This window comes from Callospermophilus lateralis, chromosome 4 (assembly GCF_048772815.1).
Source record: "Callospermophilus lateralis isolate mCalLat2 chromosome 4, mCalLat2.hap1, whole genome shotgun sequence".
NCBI lineage: Eukaryota > Metazoa > Chordata > Mammalia > Rodentia > Sciuridae > Callospermophilus > Callospermophilus lateralis.
In genome coordinates, this window is record NC_135308.1 from 64,536,953 (window position 1) to 64,543,244 (window position 6,292).

Here is a 6,292-nt window from a genome sequence, read left to right on the forward strand (position 1 = left end):
AGCTGTTTTAATTGGTGTTTCTGATCCCGTTAATGTGGAGATATTGAAAGTGCAGCTTCCTCGCCAGCCGCCATGTTGGATCCCCTATATTTCCTTTTTAATACCATTGTTTCTTCCCTGGTTTGCATTATTAATTGCATTGCATATATATGCATTACCCTGAATGAAAACTAAGTTTTTATATGTTAGCTTTGAGGAAACCAGTTAGAGGACTGAAAAAACTATTCCTCTACAATGGCCTACAAATGAATGCACTCAATCCATAAACTGTGTAGATATAAACAATATATTTATTCCTAGAACTTCAGAAGATAATTTTTTTCCAACCTGACATCTATTTTTACAATGTTGACCATTCTTTGTATTGGATTTTCTCCTCCTTTCCTATGGCAATGTCTTTAGTCGTGAGTCTGATGAGGAGGAATACCCTGAAGTCATTGCAGAAGATAGCAATGACATTGATATCCTGCCCAGTGATAACTCTGGACAGGTCAGTCCCCCAGAGTCTCCAACTGTGACAACTTGGCAGTCAGAGAGCCCACCTGTCTTGCTGTCAGCTATCCAGAGTTGGCACACAGAGAGCCTACCAGTGTCCCTAGAGCCTGAGTCCTGGCAGCAGATATCAATGGATGCTGAAGAAGTCAAAAGTTTAGAGAGCAATGAGCTTGAGAGAGGAGAGAGAACAACTTTGACATTGTGCATATAAAGAAAAAGAGATACCCGAAGGCACTGAGGAGGCTGCCAGGGCTGCCTTGCCAGCCAGGGAACTGCAGGAGGCATTCCCCAGAGCCCCTGCTCCCTGTTTCCACACACCACTGCCACTTTTTAGCTGGAGATGAGGGAACATGATACAGAAATGATTGTAGCTGAGAAAGCCTGCCCTGCACCATTGTTGTTTGTGGAACTTGATGAAGAAGAGGTGAAAGCAGCAGCCATGGAACCTACTGAAGCAGAGGAGGGGGTGCCCTCTGCCCTGCCAAGTGACAAGGAGATCTCTGTGAGGAGGCAGTCTTAGCAAGGAGTCCTCCTCCAATGGCTGGCTGTCATCTGAGGGCAAGTCTATGCAGCTGCTTGAAGGGGCACTGCTGTGGACATCCAGGTAGTGGTAATTGGAGTCTTATGGCTTTGAAAAAGTACTGGCTGCTGTTTCAGGAGAGAAAGAAGAGGGTCTAAGGTTGAGCTGTCCTTGCTGAAATTTGAACTGGTAGCTACCAGTGGGGCATTTGTGGAACCCTCTGGGAGGATTAGGGGTGTCCACTTAACAGGGCAGCAGTGGGATCCACACTGCTATGTCCAGTGTTAGGGCATTCATCTTGGTCTGATTGTCAATTCCAAGGACCTAGGCTCATGCTAGATTCAGACTCTTAATGAGTAAAATATTCCCTATAGAACAGGGTTTCTCTGCCTTGTGCTATGGACATTTTGAGAATTCCTTGTTGTAGAGGCTGTTCTGTGCATGGTAGATGGTCAGCAACACCCCAACCCCCACCCACCAGATGCTAGGAGCACCTGATTCCTGGTGAGGACACCTAGAATGTCTCTAACATTGCCAAATGTCCATTGTAGGCAAAATCAACTTCCTTTGAGGGCTATGGCTTTAGAGGGAGAGGGTTTATTTAGAAAACACTGGGGTAGAAATTTCCAGTGCAGAGGGCTTAGCTGTGAGCTCCGCAGCTGTGGGCTTGTTAGCATTCACCTCCTTGGAGTTTCCTCTTTCTTAATGAGCACACTGTGTTTCAGAGCTGCTCCTTTTTGGCCTTTTACCACCCATCCCCATGCTGTAATGTGAAGGTGTTCTCCCCTTGTCCCACCACTTCTCAGGTATGAAGGTACCACACTGCTTCTTCTTCTCCCACACCCCCTTTAAACCCAATTCAAGAGGAAGGGCTCACCTGGTGCCCCTGCCACCTTTTTTTTTTTTTTTTTTTTTTGGTATTGGGGATTCTTCCCACAGCCTTGGGCATGCTAGGCAAGCATTCTACCAACTGAACTATATCTCTCCCCTGTCGCCACCTCTGACAAGACCCTGAACCTTCCTTAGTTCCTTCTTGCAGAGATGCTATATTTAGGACTCTTTGGTGCCGGATTTCTGTTCTCGTGTCTAAAAGGCACAGGGGTCACTCCAGTTAAACTGGGCTAACTGGACTTCACGAAATAACCACACAAGAGACACAAATACTTTTTTCTTTGGGGTCGCTGTGACGGCTCCTCTGACCTTAAGGGTCCTCAGAAAGAGAGCGCGAGAGCATGCCTGACCCCTTTTATTGAGGGAAGCTATTCAAATGAGGCAAGGGGACAGGTTTCAGGGGACTGAGTATCTTCATGATGTCCACTGTCAGCAGGTTGACTGACACCTGGGTAGGCCACACCCAAGAGCACAGTAAGAGAAGAGGACACACACAAGGCAGTTCCATGGAAGATTCTATCCTAAACAGGGCAAGGGGTTATATTACAAAGGAACAGGTGAGTGTAGCTTCACCCATGGGGCTGTAGCAAGACACACCCATGTGCGAGACACCAACCACATTTCTGTGACTGAGTGCCTCAGCACCTAGCTGGGGAGTGTGACTCAGTCATGTGTAAGGTTGGTCTCCCACACTTTGGGAAAAAAAAATACCTAGAAGATAACATCACAGACCTCAGGTCCTCTAAACTGCAAGTGCAATGCAGGTAACTGGCTACTGGAGGATGGCTATTTGGTTAGTATCACCCTGCTTCCCTATGGTGATCTGGCCAGCAGCACCTCTGATAACAGAAGCTCACTGTATTCCCCTAGTTTGGTACATTTTTTCCAATATCTGACCTCAATCTTAGCAGTTATCCAGCTCCACTGTGGGTCTCTTGCCATGTGGTGAGGATCATCACTCTTGGGTTTATAGAACCAATTGAGTCATATCTCCTATTAAGTACATTACCATTGAAATAAAATGATAAGTATCATTTTATCCCTTAATTCTAAATATCATTGAAATAAAAAATTGAAAAAGGAAGCTTGACTTTTGAGACTGAGGATGCTGTTGAGATTCTAGTTTAGCCTTCAGAGGTCAAGAATGGAGGCTTCTTTACATGAAGCCTTCACAACCCAAGTGCCAAAAGGACCCAAAGCAGTTGGTGCCAGTTGAGAATCAGCACCATTTTCAGGCTGTTTCTGTTCCTTGAGGAGGGGTGCAACTGTGTCCTCTCATGCCTGGGGGCCATAGGTGTCACTCTGCAGAGCACACATGCTGAGAGGAAGTCATCTTAGATTTATCTTAGTCAATGTAACAAATTACTTTTTTGGGGTAGGGGTATGGGGATTGAACTCGGGCACTCAACCACTGACCCACATCCCCAATCCTATTTTGTATTTTATTTATATACAGGGTCTCATTGAATTGCTTAGTGCCTTTCCATTGCTGAGGATGGCTTTGAACTCGAGATTCTTCTGCTTCACCTCCCACGCCACTGGAATTACAGGTGTGTGACACCGAGCCCAGCACAAATTACTTTTTAAATAAGGAAATTTATAATAAAAATGCTTCACTGATTAGTGGCCTGATTTATTTTTTCTTTTTGCAGTAGTGGACATTGAGCCCAGGAACACTCTACCATTCAGCTGTTTCAGCCATTTTTATTTTTTTATTTTCAGACAAAATTAGTAAGGGTGACCTTAAAATTGCAATCTACTGCTTCAGTTTCCCAAGTAGCTGTGAGTACAACTGTGCCCATGCGTGGTGGGGATCTGATGTTTTAAATATGCTTTCTTTTTGAAGTTTCTCTTTTAAAATAAAATTTTTCTGAAAGAAATACCTTTAGAAGTTGGTCAGGAAGAGATCCAATTGTGTTTGTGTGTCTTCAGCTTTATCATGGACTGTATCTTTGTTTTGTTTTTGCAGTGATGGAGACTGATCCAAGGGACTCGAGCATGCTAACAAGTGCTCTACCACTGAGCTGCACCCTGAGCTCATGTACTGTGTCTCTATGTTCTGACTTTCAGTGTCCCATTTTGGGAGGTATGTTTGTGTGTTTTGGGACCTAGAGTGATGTTGCTGGACGTCAGAGGACTGGAAAGTGAGATTAATGAAGTGAAAATTACTTTTCCTCCATGGATTCTCACAGTTGCTTGGGATCATTCTATATTCTAGTTGCTATTTTATTTTATTGATATCATGGGGGGCCAGTTACTGACATTTAAGCCAGGGTCATGTACATGCTAGGCAAGGGCTCCAATACCAAATTATATCTCCAGCCCTATTTTGTTTTATTTTGAGACAGAATCTCACTTAGCTGCCCATTCTGACCTCAAACTTGGGATTCTTTAGTATCTGGAATAGTTGGGATTGCAGGCCTGTGCCACTATGCCCAGCTCTAATTGCTATTTATGTTGCCATACAGCAGAGAAATTGGTGAGTTATCTTGATTTTCTCTTTTTTTCCCTAATAAAATATTTTATTTCTGATGTTATTGCTTTTGAACTCTGTATCCTCACACCCCTAAACTGCTTATATTGGGTACTAACAAGAGACAGTTTTGTTTGTGAGCTACTAAGAGGTGACTTGTGGCTTAGGATATTTGGGTCTGTGTTCTCCACAAAGGCTAGAATAAGGAAGAAGTATGATTTTGACCTGACTACTTGCTGCTTTACTTGCCCAGCTGTTGAATATTGCTATAAAGTAGCCAGGCCAGGTTTTTTGGGTAATGGCAAATACTCTTTTTCTATTGGCATTCTTTCTCTAGATTGCATCTTTGCTATTTGCTGAGTAATTGGATGTGTCTGTCAGTGTCCCTGTCTTCCTCACTTCCTGGTTCTCTGCTGCTGGCAGTGGGAGGGAGTAGCCATAATGAGGGCTGTTTCTTATCACAGTCCTTGTTTTTGCTACTGTATTTTAAACAATATTATTTCTCAAATCTCCCCTCCTATTATGGAGGGGATTGATTGTAAGAGGCCCTTCCTTCTTGTCCTCCCAATTTACATGAAACCAAGCTAAAGGAAAGATTTAGAATACATCCAACTTCTTTAGGGGATGCAAATGTGGGATTAAGAGTATCACCCAGTTTGTCATCCCTTGTTTTTTGTGAACTATAGGGAAAAGTTTTCTTAGTTCTTGTAGAATTTTTCTAGTTCCCCCGGTGTTGGGGATGAAACCCAGGTCCTTGAGTATGTTAGGCTAATGTTCTACCATGGTACTATGTTCTCACACCTATGTAGAACTTTTTTTTTTTTTCTTAACTCCAGTCCTTGTACATGTTCTGCATAGAACTCTTAACTGCTCTGTTACTGATGTCTGATCACTTGGCCAAAAGCCAGGGATGGTTTCCTGAGAAAAATATCAGAATTAAATAATACCAACTTATCCTGTCTGTACTAATGTGCTAATTCTTTGCCATAGAAATCAGTTCCTACTTTATGCTATTGCAGGACTCTTATGATCAATATGAACCAGACTTAAGACAACTTCCTGATAACATTTTCTGCATCCCATATTTGCTCACAGGAGAGCAGAGGCTAAAGGGCTACACCCACCTGCAGCCTCCGTGGACAACAAGCAAGCTGGGAGTGGAGATTACCCTCTGCCCCTGCCTGTCTAGCACAGGCTCACCATGTGTGTGTGTGTGTGTGTATCTTCTGGCTTTCGTTTCTATAAATTGTTAGAGCTTCTGTGGGACCAGCAGGGGAAGAATTGTAATGGGTTTTCCCCATTTTCAACAAACTGTATAACGTTCATTTTTGCTTTTTCCCTCTTTTACCTATTTTTTATGCGGGCAGGCAGTGGAATCCTGCCAACTGGGATACAGACAGGGTCCTTGGGGTAGGCTGCGAATACTGCCCTCTAGAGAATATTCTAGATAAAGAAATGCCCTGCTGACCTGATTTATGCATTTCCCACCCAAAGGCATCCTGATTCCTCCTCTTGCCTGTATACCTGACACATCTCACATCAAATGCAGTCCTGGGTTTGTCGTAGAAAACAATGAACCCAGTGACATATTTGGACCAAAACTGTCATAAATTTTCTCAGTATTTGTGTTAATTCCTTCAGTACTATAAAACAATGACTTTTCCCTTATGGTGTGACACGTGGACATTTGACTTTTCTAATTTTGAGAGCTATTATAGAGAAAGAAATTGTTTTATAGGTAAGAAACTTTATCCCTCTCTTTGCTCTCAATTTGTCTTTTCATACAAACTTCTCTTTCACAGAACTTGAGGTGGTGGTCAAGAGGGCCAAAGGCCATCTGATGATTAAGGGGATCAACTCTCAGCCCACAAACAAATCTTCACCTGAAATTATCTCATATGAAATCTCAGCAA

General features: G+C 43.2%; 1 pseudogene; it reads left to right on the forward strand.

The window, feature by feature from the left end:
* Positions 1-382: 382 nt before the first annotated feature.
* LOC143398270 (bcl-2-like protein 13 pseudogene) lies at positions 383-1,015 on the forward strand (annotated as a pseudogene).
* Positions 1,016-6,292: the final 5,277 nt, after the last annotated feature.